The following is a 21,062-nucleotide window of genomic DNA, read 5'->3' as shown; positions in this document are numbered from 1 at the left end:
CACCGCTAAGTATAATGTCAGTGATAAGGTGTATAATGTCACCGCTAAGTATAATGTTAGTGATAAGGTTTAATGTCACCGCTAAGTATAATGTCAGTGATAAGGTGTATAATGTCACTGCTAATAAGTATAATGTTAGTGATAAGGTGTATAATGTCACTGCTAATAAGTATAATGTTAGTGATAAGGTTTAATGTCACTGCTAAGTATAATGTCAGTGATAAGGTGTATAATGTCACTGCTAAGTATAATGTCGGTAATAAGGTGTATAATTTCACTGCTAATAAGTATAATGTCAGTGATAAGGTGTATAATGTCACTGCTAAGTATAATGTCAGTGATAAGGTGTATAATGTCACTGCTAATAAGTGTAATGTCAATAATAAGGTGTATAATGTCACTGTTAATAATTATAATGTTAGTGATAAGGTGTATAATTTCACTGCTAATAAGTATAATGTCAGTGATAAGGTGTATAATGTCACTGCTAAGTATAATGTCAGTGATAAGGTGTATAATGTCACTGCTAATAAGTATAATGTCAGTAATAAGGTGTATAATGTCACTGTTAATAATTATAATGTTAGTGATAAGGTGTATAATGTCACTGCTAATAAGTGTAATGTTAGTGATAAGGTGTATAATGTCACTGCTAATAAGTATAATGTTAGTGATAAGGTGTATAATGTCACTGCTAATAAGTATAATGTTAGTGATAAGGTGTATAATGTTACTGCTAATAAGTATAATTTAGCAGCCAATTAAGTGTTAAAAATACAAAAGATCAATAAAGAATAATTACATTCAGAAACTGATTTAAGACAAGAAAAGAACTGCATAATAGATACTACTCACACACCATACTAATTACATGACACTAATTGAACATTAACTTCTTGAGAACTAAACAAAGAACTCTGTAAGAATACAAGATAATGCGAGAGCCACTGCATCTTAAAATCTCTCAAGAATCCCTCTTTCCTATTCATGTAAAGAACAGACAAAAGGATGTTTGGTTAATGTACTGTATTCTAGTTGTTTCTCATGTCACAGTTCTTGATACCCTCGAAGAGGTGAACTTTAATCATAACAAGCATCCAAACAATCCTATAAATAATTATCATGTTTATTCATGTTCATGATCCATTATCAGTGAAAAACTTGATAAAGTCACAAAATAAAAATATTTTTATAATAATTATTTTTTGTCTGAAAAGTCTGAACAAGAGAAGAAATGTGTGAATATAATTTTCAGAACCATATTTTCTTACTCTGAGAAACTCTACCAATGATCACTGAATAATTTTCCTATGCTATTAGTCTTACAATTAATAGCTAAATAGCAAGACACTGACCTGTAGTTGAAGTTATTTGTGCATAAAACAACACTGAGTAGTGTTACACTTAGTTACCATTATTCATAAAAACATGATAGGTAACATTCACATGTTTCCACTTTCTTTTAGTATGAGTTCATAGTCATGATATTATCTGTGTTCTGATTATGTGCAGATTTAACTCAACTAGTTGTTAAAATCATCATTAAACTGATTTTATTTCAACTTACCTTATTCCTTTGTCATTTTAAAGTAAGTGATACTTGTTACTGCCTATGGAAAACATTGCTTAGTCCAACCTTGTATAAGGATGTTGACAGTGATGTTCTTCAGTAATTATTCAGGTGATTTTAGGTTACAGCCACACCTAGATCTGATGAGAATGACCACTGCATAGCAGTGCTTGTTGCTCTTGGTCAGTGCAATATTTCTTAGAAACTAACAAAATTTGGCAGTTGTTTAGTTTTTCTTAAATTTTCCTTCAATTAGTCACATGTTTCTAAGACTTAGTCTTGGCCAAATAAATCAGAAAGAATGTAATTAAAGTAGTTGTCCAAAGTATACATTGGTGCTCTGCAAGTAGACATTGTGTTGTACTAAAACAAATGTTTTAGTACTTTGTCTTACAGCAGACAAATGTTTTAGTACTTTGTCTTACAGCAGACAAATGTTTTAATACTTTGTCTTACTACAGACAAATGTTTTAATACTTTGTCTTAGTACAGAAATATGTTTTAATACTTTGTCTTACTACAGAAATATGTTTTAATACTTTGTCTTACTACAGACATATGTTTTAATACTTTGTCTTACTACAGAAATATGTTTTAATACTTTGTCTTAGTACAGACAAATGTTTTAATACTTTCTGTCTTACTACAGACAAATGTTTTAATACTTTCTGTCTTACTACAGATAAAAGATAAAAAACTGAGGCTTCGATTTAACCTGAACCCTCACAGAACAAGTGATGAAAAAGAATTGTGGCTGCCTCATGTTATGGTCAGTGATGGTCAGTGGCACTCTGTAAAGGTTTTAAGGCATGGCAGTACAGCTAGCATAACACTTGACGGGGGAGAAGGCCGTCGTTACAATGAGCTATTAGATTATCATAAACAACATCAGGAAATGGAAATTGAAAAACAGAATGTTGTGGCTGGAGGTGAAGTTCAATATGTTGGTCCAGGAGTTACATTAGTGGACAGTGACTTTGAGGAAGGTATGTTATTTATTTCTGTTGTAATTTTGCTAGTGATAGAAAAAAATATTTACAGAAGAGCCCTCTATGGCACAGTGGTATATCTGCAGACTCACTCTGATAGCAACCGGGTTTCGATACCCATGGTGTGCAGAGCACAGATAGTCCATTGTATAGCCTTGTGCTTAACTCTGCATAACCACTCAATTTTCTGAAAGAATAAAAAGTTCTTCAAATGTCACAGTTATCATATGTTTTTCGACCAACTAACTAAATAAATAATACCCCCCCCCTTGGCACAATGATATGTCTGTGGTCCCACACTACTAGAAACCCACGGTGGGCAGACCATAGATAGCCCATTGTGTAACTTTGTGCTTAATAAACAAACAAATAAATAATATTGAAATATTAATTACCAGTCACATCCTTTTGCAAAATAAGTATTTCTAAAGTATTCCTGTGTGCTTGCAATATATTCTTATCACATTATGTGCAACATTCTGTTAACCCTTACTTAATTTACAATACAAAGTGTGAGTAAATAAATGCATGGAGTAAATTAATATGACAGATTTAAAATATTTTAAAATATTATGATATCATATGATTAATTCTTAAAATTAAAATTAATGCATTACATAAGATAAGATCAGTTTAATTATTGCTTTAATAAATAGATATAACATTAGGATTCAACTTATTTAATAACAACATAAAACAATTTTGTGGAAAATAATAATTGTTTTGTATGAATTCCTATTGGTAAAACATATTTTCTCAGAATGTACAAGTATGCATGCATCTGATTTTCAGAGAATGTGTTTCTAATATTTGTAAATCCAATTTATATGAATCTCGAATTTAGTGCTACTTCGGTTTATAATCAGTCATACACGTTGTATGTAGGTCCATCCAGTATGAATCTTAGCTTCTATGTTACTTCAGTCCTTATTCATTCACTGATGTTATTAAATGTTAATTATTGTAACTTGAAGCCAGTGTTACATTATTGTAACCTCTACAGGTACAATTATGTATTTCAAGTATTTAAATATTGTCCTTAGTTTTGATATGGAGAATGTTTTATTATGAATTTCCTGGATGTATTTGAAAATAATGCTTTTAAAGTTATGATTTTGTTTTTTTCTCGTTTGTGTAAAAAAGCTGAATGACACATTTTTCATGGTACAGTATGGTTACATTTTTGCAGCAAAATTAATATTTTGTGATTAACAGTAGAAAAATGTTCATTTCCCTAATTTGTGTAGGCTGTATCAGTGATATTCGATTAGACAAACGTATCCTGCCAATGGAAAATGGCTCTGAGAATGCAGCAGTTATAGAATGGAATAACTTGATCCAAGGCTGTCCATCTAACTACCCCTGTAAAGGGGTCATCTGTCCACCTCCTTTTATCTGCAAGGATTTGTGGCTTCTTCATGAATGCAGGTACAATATTTCTTCAAATCCCTTTATATTTATATATAGAGCTTGGAAACCTGTGTGAAAAAGTATTTTGGTTTCATTAGGCGTGAATACATATTTGTGAAAAGTGCATTTTATAAACAACTACATTGTATTATTTTCATTCTGTATGAAGTTTATTATAATGAAATATCACAAAGTGAAAGTTAACAATACAATTGCAAGGAAGAAAATACTTATATTAATAATCTGAAATTATACATTTTTTTCAAGAGTTTGGTTAAACTCAGTTATAGCAGGTTCCACACAATCTAGACAATTGCTTTAAAATATCTAGTAAGTTAAGCCTGGGTTGTACTGAACGTTGGATAACAATATCAAGTTTACTTTTGTTCATATTTAGACTTCATTAATTATAATGCTCTGAAATTGTACTTTTCTTCAATAAGTATCAGAGTTTAGGGATAAATACAAAATCTTTGTATGTGTGTGTGGATTTGTATTTAAGTATATATATATATTCACCCACTTATATAATGGTAACAACCTCAATTTTAAAACTTTAAATAATTGCACAGGTGTGTCTTCAGAAAAATGTCCTTTTTTATTTAATATTGTAAGTTGATTTTGTGGTTAATTATGAGCTCATAAATTTCAATTATCTGTGTTTATATATATATATATTATATAGGAGGAGGGGGAGAGAAGGTGAGTCCACAAAGGGGCTAAATCATGTACACTTGTTTCATTTTATTTTAAAATATTATTTATAAACCTGCTTCACATTTTCTCAAGATACTCTTCAGTGCGAAAATTTTCCACCATTTATTTATCTCCACACACAAAAATCATTACAATTATAACATCAACTTTCTATGACTTATCATGTAACTTCAATACTGAATACCATTAGTTTTAAATTACAGATGTCCTGATGGCTTTGTAAAAACCCCAGATGGGCATAATTGCACTGATGCAGATGAATGTGTTTATGGTCCTTGCTTTAATGGTGGAAGGTGTGTGGATCTACCAGATGGAGAAGGTTACTATTGTTTATGTTCTGATGGATACACTGGTGTTAACTGTCAAATACTTGTGGAAGCCAATACCATTAAACTTAGCATGGGTGCCTTAGCAGCCATTTTGGTCTGCTTATTGTTCATTTTAGGTTAGTGTTTTCTTTATTTATTGTAAATGTGATTATTTCTTAAGTGTTTAGAAACTACATCTCTACTTTTAGCTTTTATTTAACTTGATTCTTTGCATAAAGATTTGTAATAATAAATTGGAATTTTTAGTTCTGTTGTCAAGATTTTGGTCAAATCGGAGTTGGTCATAAGTACTGTAGTGAGATGGAATCACATTTTAAAATTCTTTGAACGTTTTTGGCTTTTTCTTACACTAACTCTTAAGCTAGAAATCACTAAAATTTATCTTTCTAAAGAATTAAGAAATACATTGCTTTCTATTACTCTTGTTTCTAATAAGTAGAAATTGTTCATACTCCTGGGAATGAAGATGGATAAGGGTGTTAAGTTGACCCATGGTTTTAATGGGAAGTTTTTTTTTTTTAGTTTTAGTACTCATCATTGTGGTGTACAATAAGAATCATAAACCACAAGAAAAAGTTAATTCATACATAAGAGACGACACCCGAGAGAACGTAGTCACTTATGCTGATGAGGGAGGAGGCGAAGAGGACATGATTGGCTTTAATAGGAATGTACTGAAGGTTCCAGTTGACTCCAACAACACACCACCAGATGTCTCTCTTGTCACTGTGCCTCACATGACCCAAACACAAAAAGATAAAAAACAAAAAAAAGGTAAAAAATCGGGTGTTTTGTAGAGCAGTTTCCTTCATTTTAAAATCCTAACAGAGTACCTCCAGCGACTACGTCATTATATGCAGTATTTTTGTGTTTTTAAATGTCACTTGATTAGATTTTTTTATTTAAAATAAATAATAGCCACATTTCTTTCATATTTGATGTGTATTTACTTTTTGTAGAAACAGTAAATGTGTGATATAGTTTTTAAATTGCACCCTTTAAATAACAGTAAAAACACCAAACACCACCAAAGGACAAAAATCTATTAAAGAAATTTTTATAAGGTAAGTCAATGTTAGGGTAAAATCATTTCTAATGATAGATGTCAGCATTAGCAGGTTTACCTATTGATCAGAAGTTTATATGCCTCAAAGTATGTTAGAGTTCTATATATGGAGATTCTGACTCAACTACTTTTCTAAATCTGAAACAGATATGAAGAAAACTGAAAACATTTAATACTTAGATTATAGAACAACTGTTGTTCAGTATATTTGAATGGTAAATCAGTAGAATTGAATATCTTAATTGTAAAGTTTTAATAAGGTGCTCAGGAGATTAAAATAAATTATAATGCTTCATTTTAAGGTTTAAAATTGTAGCAGAGAGAGGAGCCACTCTTGGTTGAGGCTATCAGTGATCTTATCTGTAGTGAAATGGAGAGGTATTCTCCAAGACTGCATTTGGGTGATTTTATCTGTAGCGAAATGGAGACATATACTCCAAGACTGCATTTGAGTGACCTTATCTGTAGTGAAATGGAGATGTATACTCCAAGACTGCATTTGAGTGATCTTATCTGTAGTGAAATGGAGACGTATACTCCAAGACTACATTTGAATGATCTTATCTGTAGTGAAATGGAGATGTATACCCAAGACTGCATTTGGGTGATTTTATCTGTAGTGAAATGGAGACGTATACTCCAAGACTGCATTTTGGTGATCTTATCTGTAGCGAAATGGAAATGTATACTCCAAGACTGCATTTGGGTGATCTTATCTGCAGTGAAATGGAGATGTATATTCCAAGACTGCATTTGAGTGATCTTATCTGTAGTGAAATGGAGATGTATACTCCAAGACTACATTTGAATGATCTTATCTGTAGTGAAATGGAGATGTATACTCCAAGACTGCATTTGGGTGATTTTATCTATAGTGAAATGGAGATGTATACTCCAAGTCTGCATTTGGGTGATCTTATCTGTAGTGAAATGGAGACATATACTCCAAGACTGCATTTGAGTGATCTTATTTGTAGTGAAATAGAAATGTATACTCCAAGACTGCATTTTGGTGATCTTATCTGTAGCAAAATGGAAATGTATACTCCAAGACTGCATTTGGGTGATCTTATCTGTAGTGAAATGGAGATGTATACTCCAAGACTGCATTTGAGTGATCTTATCTGTAGTGAAATGGATATGTATACTCCAAGACTGCATTTGAGTGATCTTATCTGTAGCAAAATGGAGACATATACTCCCGAGACTGCATTTGGATCTTCAACATTTTCGAGAGGCTTTAGATTCGGTTTTTTTTCTGTGCCTTCTTTTAGTCTGTTGGATTTTCACTTCCCCTGTGGGTCAATTATAAGTTTAAGGGCTTGCAGCACTGGGGTCCAGAGTTTGATTCACTAAGGTGGGCATGGCAGATGGCCCATAGTTGCTTTGCTCTAACAAAAATAACTTTCTTTTCCACCATCTTTAAATTACTTATGAAAAATGAAAAGGAGACCACTTTGGAATAAGCTGCCTTTAATTTGTTTTTCTTTTGTTAGTTCTTTGAGTGTGTGATGTTTTGGGCTGTTTTGGGGTTGATTTTAAGCTCGCAACTTAATTAATGGCTAAAAGATCTGGAAGCAATTTTTTTTTCTCCATACACAGAAATTGTGGTTCATGATGGAAAATTTTCTTCTTGCATACGTGAAGAAACAGTTAGGCTTTATCCAACATGTTTTCAAAACTTTGTGAATTTGCCTACCACCACCAGGTAGAGGCATTTTTCCATCTCTCAAATAATATCTGCTACTCAATTTTCAGGATTCTAAGGCAGAATTTGTAGATTACCTGTATAGGTCTATATCCCCTGATAGGACAGAATAATTGTAAAAACTTATAACTAGACTTCAACATTTTGTTTCCTTTCATTTCACTTTGTTAGAAGACTCTCAAGATCGTTAGTTTCATTGAGGACAAACTGGATCAGTTGTTGGCATGAATGTTGGCTTAATTTTCGGCTTCTACATTTACACTCACTTGTTTTTGGGGTCTTGAATTTAATTGGCTCCTACAGGGAGATCATAGTTCTAAACCTATTTGTGAGTACCTATCTCAGATGTCAGACCTTTAGTACCTTGGTACTCAGAATAGATTCTGACTATATCCAAGGTTTACACTGCTTAGACAGATTGCCAGAAGTATTGGTGATTATTGTATACTTTCAGGAACTGTGGGGCCTCAATTCCAAGAATTTCTAGACATGTGGTAATCTTAACCATCAGTCCAGAAACTCTGAAGGTCTTTGTATTATAGGTAATCATTCATTTCACATCTTCCCCAATATTATCCTTTCAACCTCTAAGATTTCCATCTGCCACAGTTCATTGAGACTTGCAACTTAATTCTAGGGTTATATGAGTCTAGTTGGTCTAGGGATAGTGAGAGAATCTGGCTAGTTCTTCAGAGCTTTTATTCCTTTTAGTTGTTAGAGTATGAAGACAGGAGATTAGTGTCTAGTCAAAGATCTTTCTTGTCTATATCAGTGCTTAAATTCTCCAAGGTTCACAAGTTAATCAATTCAATCTGTTTTGATTTCTTTATTGAGATTGTAGATATCTAACTTGGTTGTAGTTGGCTCCTATCTGCACTTTTCCTTAGTAGCAGAGTTTCACCGCTACCAGCATTTGTAGTGCACGAGGGTCAAACACTGAAATTTTGGGTTTTTTCTTCCTTTGGTCTTGCATAGGATTAACATGGGTTCTGCTGTATCATACAAGTTTTCTCATCTCCTTCATTCCATCTTACTGTGCACACACCATTTCATGAACGATTGATTACTGTTAGCATCACAACAACAATTATTAGACCGTCACATCCTGCTTCTACTTTCAAATAGACCCCAGACAGGTTTCTCTTTCTGGACTGCAACATCTATTATATGCCACCAGTCTGAGTATTTTTATTTTTCATCTCATCTCTCAGTCTGGTTCAGTTGTCTCCCATCCTGCTCAATGCTATAGAATAGGATGCTACCTTTCCTTCTCTCATAGCAGAGACTGTTTTTTTCTCTTCTGGGAATGTTAGCATCAATCAAATACTTCAGGACAAGAACACGTGATCCTTTTATTGACATTTAAATGACCAGGGATCACACATATTTATTTCCTGGTTTTCTCAGTTTTCTCATCTGGTATCATTCTTTGATCTTGGTGGTTTAATCTGGAATGCTACTTTAAATTGCTTTCCTCTACTGCCACCTTCGTCCAGCATTCCATTCTCTTCACAGATGTCATGTTTCAAGTGTGAGGTACCATACACTTACAGTCAGGAATACCAGAGTATGCACAGATGACAAGTATTCCCTACACAATGATTTTATTCCTCTTGCTCTTCAACAGACAAAGTCTCATGGTCTGGATTTTTTAAGGGAAAAATTGTTAGGCTATACTATTGTCAGATCTTGTTGATTGCACCCAGTTAACAACTTCAACCAGGTTTTTGCTTCTGCAGTCCCTTCTCTGGCTTGTTCAACTCTTCCTCTTTTCTGTTATAGCTCTTTTTGATTGGGCAGCCATGATTGGATATGGTTCCTCTGGCTACCCAGAAATTCAAGCTTCTGGCACAGAGGTTATGCTTTATTTCACACAGCTTTGGAGTTTACTTTCTAAGGTTGACATGTATCTACTTTAGTTTCTACTTAGTTCAAAAATCGCTTTTATCAGAAGTACTGATGTGTACATATAAGCAACATTGTATTGAGAGGAAGTTGAACCTTTTTCACTCAGTGGTGTCAACCATAACTTGTTTTTGACTTGGCTCTTTGACAGAGGTATTTACATCTTCCACAGTCACTGCTGTTTTTGCAGCCTTGTTGACCACCATTCAGTTATTATAACAACATATTTTTAAGTCTCCAGTACTTTCCAGATTCTTCATGTCCTTTTTAGTAATTGGTCCCAAATGACCATTCCAGTTACCAAACAAGTAAATTCAGGTTACATATTCTTTCTCTATATCTGTTTGTGACCTGAAACTTATATGCTGTGTATCCCCTTTACCTGCAAATTTACTTTTTGTGGCTGCTGACCTGTGGACATCACTAGTCGGAGTGATTTGTGCCGTTTGACCACAGACCTCTTTCTGATTCTCTCTGTTTCCTCAAATTAGGTCTTCTTACCAAACACTCTGCCAGACAAGAAAGGGGCTCATTCCTTTTCTCTGATTCATTTGCTCAATCTTTCTCTCTGTGTTCAGTCAGATTTTAGTGTTGATCATAGTCAATGAGAATCTTAAAGGTTTTGTCGCCTTCACTTATACCTTTATTCTGGACTCTCTCTAAAAGTGAGGTATCTTCTGTTAATCTACATCTACTCAAGTTTCTCTTTTCTATGTCCTTAGCAGCCCCATCGAATTGCTGGCTGGAGGTCTCACATTATTTGGCTGATCTGGCAGTCTCTTCATCTGAGGATTTTATCCTACCCTCTTTAGCTATCTTAACTATTTCTGCCAGATTATTCAGCTGGGTAAGTATTTTTATTTCTACATTTCAGAATCCCTTACCTTGTTTTCACAGGATCTCACTCTGTGGTAGGTGTTCCCTAGGCAGAATTGCTTTTATCACTAGCAACCACTATTTCATTACAATTACTACAGGTTGCAACAGAGTATTTACAGATTAGGTATTCCATAAGATGACCTAGGAGCTCAGCAGGTGGTATTACCATACTATACTCAAACACCACTCTTGGAGTATCATGACTAAAGCTAAAGGGGCCCTACCAATCCCTGTTTATCATCAGATTGAATAAATAAGGGTCAGTTTCCTTTTAGAAATTTATGGAACATGGGTCACCTATTACAATGTTCTTCAGGACTTCCCAACTTACATTATTTCCCAGATTCTACTACCACACCCAATTTCTGGTCAGGTGGCAGACAGAAGCTTTTTCTCCAGAATGTTAAAGTGAATTCCTCCACTCTTGGAGAAGAGGGAAAAGCTGAGGGCCCTCCTAGCCAGTTCCCTGCATGTTATTTTTCCCAGATATCCATAGGAGCTATGCCAGCTTATGGTTCAGATTTGATGCTAAGCAATCCTGTTGGGGTGTGCATAGACCTTCTTTTTGATAAATACCAGTTCAAAATATTTCATAGTTAATGAAATGTTTAGCCACACTTCAAAACCTTCAACAGAAGATTCAAGTAGCTTAAGAAATTTATGTTATTTGTAAATTCACACAAGAGTAGTTATGTTTCAATGGTTTTATCCAAAGTATTATATTCAGTACTAAAACTAGTAAAATGTTTTACTGATACTAGAAATTGAAAGCTTTCAAGATTTAGTATAATTTTAGTATCATATTTCACTTGAATGAGAGCAATTGGAAAAACTGGAAACATTATTAAGTATTAGAAAATTAATTTCCTATATAAAATTTGAATAAAATATCCTGCACTACATTGTTATCATTTGTTGCTTTTTATTTAAGAATTTCTGTATTAAGTTTCACAAGTATAAAAATTAATTATTATATGTTTAATTATATAAATAAAATTATATGTTTAATTGGTTAAATATTGTATTTTTAATTTTGCCCATTTTATCTTTCTACTGATTTTTATTTTTGGAGTAGGTAAACTGGAAACATTACATGCTGTATGCCAAAATACCTACAAATCCAAAGAAAATATTTTACTATATAAAACCAAGTTTGACTGTTTGATTCAAAAACTATGAAGGAGACATTTTAATTCAAATCGTTAAATCTATAACTTAACACTCCCTCCTTTGAACTTTATGGAAGTTTTGGAATTTGTATCTGTTTAAATGCTATTATTATTAATATTATTTTCTGGCCATTTTCTAAAAATTAGACCACACAATTTTGGAGCTTATAATATAGTTTTTGCAAGAGATTGTGTTGCATTTTGCTATTAGTTGCTCTTACAAAACCTATGGGCCCAGCATTGCTAGGTGGTAAGTGCACTCATCTCATAATCTGAGGGTAACAGGTTCAAATCCCCATCACACCAAACATGCTCGTCCTTTCAACTGTAGGGGTGTTATAATGTGACAGTGAATTCCACTATTCATTTGTAAAAGAGTAGCCCAAGAGTTGACTGTGGGCAATGATGACCAGCTGCCTTCCCTCTAGTTTTACATTGCTAAGTTAGGGGCAGATAGCCCTCATGTAGCTTTGCACAAAATTCAAAACGAACAAACAAGAAACCTATGAAATCTTTAAACAACACATATTTATTTTAGTGAAATTTCCACATTAAAAATTTAATCTATGGTGCACCTATCACATGCATGTCAATAATAAATAATTATATAATATGAACATCATTAATAAAATGTAAGTAGTCTTTTTTATATCTTTAGTTTCTCCTTTCAAACAGCTTTAAAATTGATTTAACTAAAATATGTTATTTTTATTTTAGCGCATGTACCACCAGTTCACTATGGCGAATATCCTATATCAATAGAAGAAGAATTATCTGATAGACTGCAAAAGGCAGATGTGAATCCAAGTGGTCCACCATATGACGATTTAAGGAACTATGCATATGAAGGAAGTGCAAGTTCTGCTGGTTCATTGAGCTCCCTAGCCTCTACTGCTGAGGACAATGAACAAGATTTTGATTATTTAACAGACTGGGGACCACGATTTTCCAAATTAGCCGACATGTACGAACAAGAAGAAGGTGACAATGAATAACGTGTACATCTATAACATATACGTTTCAGTTTGGGTTCCAGTCAGTGCCATTTAATAAGCGTATATTGTCATCCTTCTGGACAAGTTGCTTTAAAGAGAAACTGTTCAAGGTGATATTCTGTTCTTGTAAATCATCTCATAACTTTTTTTTTAGCATAAGATTCGTTAATAATTAATAAATTGCTACAAAGATGACATCCTATAAATTGCAGTGTAATAATAAATAAAAAAACAGAAAAGGTTTTTTATTGAACTTCAGAGTTTATGTAGGTTTTTGTTGTCTAAACTGTGGATAGTTACTAAAGTCCATAGTTAACTCATAAAAGTTTCCTCTTAGTTACTGGGTGTTTCCAACAGCCATAAAGTAGGCTTTAAAATTTTGTAAATAACGCCCAAACTCTTAGGTGGTCTCACAAAATGCATGCTCTGTTATACACAAATTCTTGTGTATTTGGTATAATGTTACTTGAAGGAAAGATTTTAAAGTGTTAAAACTTGACTAAGCAAAATGGTAAAAAGCTTAAAATGCTCAAAGTTTTCTGCTTGCATATATGTTTTAACACATGTAGCAAGGGAATTGTTATATTAAGTTTGTTTATTATAATATGATTTATGTATGGTACAATAAACTGTCTCCCGAAAAGGAAACTTACTCTTGTTAAAGAGAAAAAAAACTACAGAAATTTTGGTGCCACATGTTAAGTAGTAAGAAAAATTTATTATAACTTTGAAATTCTTTTAAATTTAAAATAAAAATTAAAAGTCTAGAACATCAATAATATAAATGTACATCTTCTAATTGATCTTTCAAATAATCTATATTAAAATGTACTGCTCCAGATATTAGTTTATTTAGTTTTCTCCTGAAATCAAGGTTATAAAACTTTTTTGTTTGGCTGTTTTTTCTTCAAGAAATTCCTATTTAACAAAAAGGGGAAAATATCTCACATTTTTGAATTTATTGAGCAAAATATTACCATTTGTACATAAAAATAACAATGAATATTACAAAGTATTTTCATTGTTGTTTCAAGGAATTTGTGCAGATACATAAAAGCAGTATTCAGTATTCCTGTATTCAGGAAAGATACAAAAATATTTACATCCATCACTGTGTTCAGACATGAAGACGCTGCGTTGTGAAACAACAGTGAAATAACTGTTAAGATGGTTACGAATAGCTCGATAATTTAAGTAGGATCCAAACTACCTTACTCTTTTTAACAGTTTCTATTCTTAAGAAATTACTAAACATTTTCGAACTGATAAATTTGATCCTGCATCAGGAAAACTACATATTAAAGAAACTAACTAAACTCGCTCAGTTTTAACAACAAAAAGAACTTTAGTTTTGTTTACTAAGAGGTGGCTTAACAGAAAGCCTAGATGCTTGACACCCATGGTGGGTACGCCACATATAACTAGCCCATTGTATAACTTTGTGCTTAATAGCAAAGAAACAATTGTCAGTAAAAATAAGTATTGATAATGAATGTTTATTGTGTTTTTGTTGTTCGTTTCATGAGTCATAATTACAATTTCAAATGTCTTGGCTTTCTTCATCAAAAATTGTAATGTCACCAGGAATTGTCAAATGTCTGTTGAGGAATCACACATTAACCACTTATTTTTATTTCATCACGTACAACGGGTCTTTTTTCAAAGCAGTGACACGTTTTTATTATTGTGATATCGAAGGTGATTTCCACTGCTAAATCAATTCAATGTGTACTTTAAAGGCACGGACGCAAATTAATCGATTTATTAAAACATCTGAAGTCGATTTTTCAAAGATACTGTCAATCCCACATCTAACTTAACCATTGATAAGTATTAATTTTAATGACGCCTGTAAAATGTTATCCGAACTGTTAAAAATAGTCCATAATCTCTCAAACAAAAAGCAATTTTTTACAAGCATTGCGCCCGTGCCTTTATATTGATAATATACATAGAAAAAATATATATATATTTTAGGAAAAATAATGTAACGACAATATGGGTATTTTAATGGTTTAACAAATATTATTTTTTACGAAAAAATATTTATTTTGTAGTCAAGTGCATACGATTTGAGTTCTAATTGATGTACTGTATTTACTTTTATATAAGTTGTATACTTTGATTTGATTGGTCAACTTTTTCTAAGCGTCAATCGAATATTTACATTTATAATATTTTTCAGGTAAATGTTTTCACTATATTTTATACTCTGTACTATACTTTTAATTTTATAGCAAAGTGTGATGCCCATATTAATTAGTAATAATTTGTATTAGTTATATTTTATGTAAAGGGAAGATTTATTGAACAATGATGTAAATGTAGATGCTGATGATACATATATATATATCGTTCTTATTTTACAAGATCTCATACGAAATACATGTGTATTCTAAGTGCACTTGTTACGTTTTCTTTACTTTCATTTTCCTTGGTACTTTTTAAGGGTTTTTATAATTCAGTCAGGTAAATGTTTCTCAAACACGCATATTCAGAGTGAGTAAGAATGTTCTCGAAGTGATAAATATTTGTTTTAAAAGGTTATTTAATCTAGGGAGACGCTTATAATTTACAGGTTTCAATTGCTTGAAGGCCCGGCAGGGTCAAGTGGTTAAGGCACTTGACTCGTAATCCGAAGGTCGCGGGTTCGAATCCCCGTAATACCAAGCATACTCACTCTTTCAGTTGTGGGTACGTTATAATGCTACGGTCAATCCCACTATTCGTTGGTAAAACTCTAGCCCAAGAGTTGGCGGTGGGTGGTGATCACTAGCTGTCTTACACAGTTGTGGGTACGTTATAATGCTACGGTCAATCCCACTATTCGTTGGTAAAACTCTGGCCCAAGAGTTGGCGGTGGGTGGTGATCACTAGCTGTCTTACACTGCTAAATTAGAGATGGCTAGCAGCTAACGCAAATAGCTTTCGTGTAGCTTTGTGCAAAATTCACAATAAAAATTAATTTTTTTAACATTCAGTAGGTTGGATTGAAGTTTTAAGAAATATTGGCTATTTAAAAGATAGTTTTTTGTTGTTTTGCACATTGAAAGAGATGACGTTCATAAAGATGTTTCAGCTTTATGTAGCACTAGGTTTTTACAAGCAATGTCGTAAATCGAAAGGTCCACTTGTTCCGCAAAACCAAACTTCCTTACCCGCTCCTCAGTCGTCATGTCGTCATATATCATCACAACTTTACCTGATTTAATTATTGGAAATTTCTAAGCGAAAAAAGTGATATATGTAAGATATTTTAATTTGCGAGCTAAAAAAACACACGTTTGGAGTAAATTCTGTATTTACGATGTGTTTGTAGCCATTGCTACAATTTTATGAGAACCATCAACTTTCCCGTAATGAAACTAACACTAACTGAACACAAACTTATTTTTTTAATAACCCCTATACAAAAGACTTAACGCCTGGCTTATGACAAGTGTTTCAGAAAAGACAAAAATTAAAACTAAAAGTAAACAGAACAACTTTCACTGGTAGGCCTCATATAGTTACGTTGGTTCGACGTTAGGAACTTGAGGTGGCGCAACAAGCGAGATTGTATTCATTTTTTATTCGATAAATAATTTGCTATTTATGTAGAGCAACACAGCTTACTAAGTATTGACAGTTTCCGTCAGTTCGAAATAATAATAATTTCAGTAAGATTGCAGCCGCGCTACACTCCTTACTTTTGTAATAGCATTAATGAAATGTATATATTGACTTTAAGCCAGCTTTTTCCTCAACAAGACACCTAGAGTAAACTGTTTATCAAATTTATGAGCATATCATTGACCTCATTGAATGTCATGCCACATAAATGGCTATCTTTGTTGTGCTGTGATGGGGACAAAAAAACTAACCAAATATAACGTAGTTATTGACAATAGCACGTGCATTCTAACTGAAGAAAAATAGGTTAATCACGAGCTCCTTTCGCCCTATGTGTTAGGCGCCTGTACAAAACCACATTAAAATTACGAATTAATCATAAAATAACAAAGATTTGATCGAACAGAATTATCTCTGACGTAAAAACTGCTAAGCTGTACCAAATGCGAATAAAAAGTTGTAAATTCAAATTCCGTAAGAAGATCTACTATAAACGGTTTATTCCAGCTGACCTGATGAGCATTGGTATTACCAAATAGAGATGGTGTGATTGGCATATTATCACACGTTTTTCTTTGGTTTCGCTAAAAGTTCTTGGAATTACTTGTTCGTAGAGTATATTTGTAATATCTATGTGAAGTATCGCAAATTTCTCACAATGATAACAACACCAGAACAGGAAACACAGTCCGATGTCGTTTAGGTTCGCAACTTAATTTTAATTAAAAATGTTAATCTCTCACAAAACACAACTACCTGGTGTGTATAGGCTTAAACTGCTGATGATTCGAGTCAAATGTACATTTACTCGTTAGATATAATTAACTTTCATATAAACCGTTATGTTACAAAAAAAATGAGTATAGTCAAAGTAGTTTTACAACGTAATTGAATGTAAGAACGTATTAACATTATAAAAACAATCATCGTAAAAGCGCATTCTATCATTAAGTTTTCCGCAGAAATATAAATATTTATTGAAAATAAATTACTTAATTGTAAAACATGTAACAATTTAGATCACATAAACTATGTACAATACAGTGTTATCACCAATGTTAAACAATACAACACACGGAAGTTAGAGAAAAATATAGCTTTTTATTTCTTTAACCTATTTCTACGGTAACTTTGACAAGGTCTCAGACGCCATGCATACATTTATTTATGATAGAAAACAACTATATGACACTATGTTGTTTATAAAAAAAAGAACGAAAATAAAAAAAATATTTGATGGCAGTTTTAAAAGAACGATTTATTCTTAAATTTTACGCATGTTACAGGCCCGACATGGCCAGGTGGTTAAGACACTCGACTCGTAATCTGAGGGTCGTGAGTTCGAATCCCGGTCGCACCAAACATGCTCGCCCTTTCAGCCGTGGCGGCGTTATAAAGTGATGATCAATCCCACTATTCGTTGATAAAAGAGTAGCCTAAAAGTTGGCGGTGAGTTGTGATGACTAGCTGCCTTCCCTCTAGTCTTACACTGCTAAATTAGGGACGGCTAGCACAGATAGCTCTCGTGTAGCTTTGCGCAAAATTCAAAAACAAACGCATGTTACATTATTCAAACTGTTGAAATAAACGATGACTTATAAATCGAAAGCACCACTCCTAAATTAAAAAAATATAGTGTTTTTGATTTTGAAATGTAATCAAACGTTATCATAAAAGTGTTTGGTGTCGCATTATGTGCATTGTAGAATTTTTATATTGAAATTTTAGTCCACTGTACATTCTAGTACCTCATCATGAAAATGTGAAATAAATTAAAAATATTGCTACTATTTGTTGAGATGTTTAATTTTTGTCTTATGAAAACACCAGATGTAAATAGATACACGCGTAAATAAACGCAGTACACATTACATCTAATGTAGTCTAATATAAACATATTTTCGCTTGAACATAAACGCATTCATTATTCTTACCGAAACCAAGGACGTAACGAAGAAGGGGGTACCTCTCACTGATATTACATTATTCACCACAAATCCAATTTTCTGTAAATTTGATTGGCAAATATTTACCTTTCCTTTTTTTTTCGAATAAATTTTGGAATAAAAATGAATCTCTTATTGTGTAAAAGACTAGCCCAAGAATTGGCGGTGAGTTGTGATGACTAGCTGCCTTCCCTCTAGCCTTACACTGCTAAATGAGGGACGGCTAACGCAGATAGCCCTCGAGTAGCTTTGCGCGAAATTCAAAACAAACTAAACCTCACTGGATCAATCGACGCAAATAAACACTACAAGAAATAAAATAAGACATTAAATTCGACAACAAAAACAAGACAGTTGGGAAACCTTCTATTCACAGTTAAATCATAAAACAGATTCAAAACAATTCTGGACACACTTGAAAAGATATTCCAACACAGGAAAAGCAAACAAAGAGTACCCACTACTCGAATCACATGTCAAAACACTGACCTAGAAAAAAGCAGAGATATTTCAAGACCACCTGAAAAACACGTTCAAAACACACCATGAACCAGACATGAACATATTCTTCTATAATAAAGTCAATAATTTCATTGAACAGAACAAAACCATATACATGCCAAAATTCCCAGTAAACACATTAATAAAACCAGAGTAAATAATAGACTGGAGCACTCGTCAACTGATAAAAGATATAACAGCAGCGGAAGTACTGACAGCCATCAAAAACACAAAAAACAAAGCTCCTGGAGAAGATGGTATACAAGCCATCCTCCTAAAAAATGGCACTCAAGAATTATATGAACACCTTACAGCTCTATTTAACTTATCATTTTCAGCTGGATATATTCCTGTTTCTTGGAAGAAAGCAGTAATATTAATGTTCCAGAAAGAAGGAAAGCCAGCAAATAAACCAAACAATTACTACCAAATTAGCCTAACCAGTTGTATCGGCAAAATTGTATAAAAATAATTGGTAACCGACTATCTATATACTTAGAAACAAAATCAGAATTATCCGAAATTCAAAATGGATTTAGAAAATATAGACAAACTACAGACCACCTAATCAAATTAACTGGAAACAATTACAGACAGTTTTAATAAAAACGAATGTACTTTAGCTTGCTTTCTCAACATTGAGAAAGCATTCGGCACGGTCTGGCATAACGGATTACGTCACCGGTTAACGGAAATGGATTTACTCCAGGGAATTATTATTCACTGGCGATCCAACTTTCTGGGACAATAGAACGTGTAAAGTAGATGTGAATGTGACCCACTCAGGACCTTTTCACCTGAGGCAGGAGTCCCACAGGGAGAGGTAGTTAGCCCTATCTTATTTATCATGTTTGTGAGCAATATGCCACTGTCGGACCTAAAATTAGGTTTTACATCACAATTTGCTGACCATGTAGCGGTCTGGAAAAGCGCCCCACTTCTTCAATAGCAGCAACAAACCTCCAACCAGTTCCGAATAATTTAGAAGAATAGTGCCAGAAATATAGAATAAAAATAAATATTCCGGAAAACCAAGTAATATTATTCAGCAGATTAAATAAACTAAGAAAAGATCCACCAAAGTTTGCTTTCACTGTATAAGGTGGTTACTGATTATGTACAGTATAGTATAATGCTTCCATATCAATCAGTTGCAAGCTCATAACTTCATATTTAGCTGATGCTTGACGATAAAATTACAATCCTGGAAGATAAATCACCTCACTGAGGTTTGATCTCTGAAATCAGGTTAAAGTAATGGCCAAACACTAGGTTTATAAGACCTGTCCAAACTATCGTTCCAACTGATTACTTTTATCTGTATGTATTTTCCAAAATCAATAATATCTGTTGTGTTACAATTGGTATAGCATTTTGTGTGAACGTCTTCATCTGGTGCGAGATGGGTTTTAACTTCTCTCTGTCCAGGAGACTTGCTGCAAATGGGGCATCGATTGCAATACCATATTCAGTAATTATGGGTTCGTGCTTGAAGTATTAAAACAATACGTATTTCAAAATGGGTAGTATGTATATTAACACTTTTATTGATAAGGAGAGAACAACGTTTCGACCTTCCTAGGTCATCTTAACCTGAAGATACATTTTATTTCAGTGGGTTTCTCGTCATCAAGAAGCACAACAATCAGCTGAGCATATCAAATATTTGGCATACTTGTTCCCATTCATCTGATGTTCAGTGTGGAACCCTTAGAACTTGCATAATTTAATATGCTCTTGTAAGCACAAGAAGTGGAATGTGGGTGAGAAGCTTGAATCTCTTTGTCATATTCAGTATTGTATGACTGGAGATAATTGGGCTCGTGGGATTTAGAATAACAGAACTGTTGATGACATTTCTTAAGAATGTCACTCCTCCATTACGTGGTCCTGATGTATACCCCTCCCAGTAGATCCCAATTCACTTGACATACGATTTACTCGCACTTTTGTGTTAATTGAATGATATCTTGCTATCATTAATCCGCTTTGAGTTTTATAAACGATACAGTATTTGAATCAAAATATTATAGATTGGATAATAACAAAAATGTATCAGTTTTATTGGGCAATGTAATTTCTAATGTGTAATAATGATTTTAACTCTAGTAAGCAAGTCATGATTTCACTGGCCGATAGATGGGACAGTGTTTCCCATACTTTTGTTGTCTACACCCGTCAAATAAATATGGTTTCTTGCGCGCTCTCCCTTTTTTTTTTTTTTTTAGAAGGAGACAAAAGTAAATTAAGTAACATAAAACATATA

The 21,062-nt window shown here is 33.2% G+C and overlaps 1 pseudogene across 1 annotated transcript in view; it reads left to right on the top strand.

Moving 5' to 3' along the window:
• The window catches only part of LOC143250338 (neural-cadherin-like), a 393,110-nt pseudogene extending 379,562 nt beyond the window's left edge, over positions 1-13,548 (top strand). The window contains exons 30-40 of the transcript XR_013028146.1: positions 2,253-2,556; positions 3,807-3,987; positions 4,890-5,131; positions 5,538-5,789; positions 6,025-6,079; positions 6,702-7,378; positions 9,572-9,645; positions 10,569-10,605; positions 10,890-11,168; positions 11,954-11,992; positions 12,460-13,548. The product of XR_013028146.1 is annotated as a neural-cadherin-like (transcript). The remainder of the gene's footprint in view (positions 1-2,252; positions 2,557-3,806; positions 3,988-4,889; positions 5,132-5,537; positions 5,790-6,024; positions 6,080-6,701; positions 7,379-9,571; positions 9,646-10,568; positions 10,606-10,889; positions 11,169-11,953; positions 11,993-12,459) is intronic.
• The last annotated feature ends 7,514 nt before the right edge of the window (positions 13,549-21,062 follow it).

Source organism: Tachypleus tridentatus, chromosome 5, assembly GCF_004210375.1.
Source record: "Tachypleus tridentatus isolate NWPU-2018 chromosome 5, ASM421037v1, whole genome shotgun sequence".
NCBI classification, from domain to species: Eukaryota; Metazoa; Arthropoda; class Merostomata; order Xiphosura; family Limulidae; genus Tachypleus; species Tachypleus tridentatus.
The sequence above is the reverse complement of the archived record's forward strand: the minus strand, read 5'-3'. Positions and strand labels throughout refer to the sequence as shown.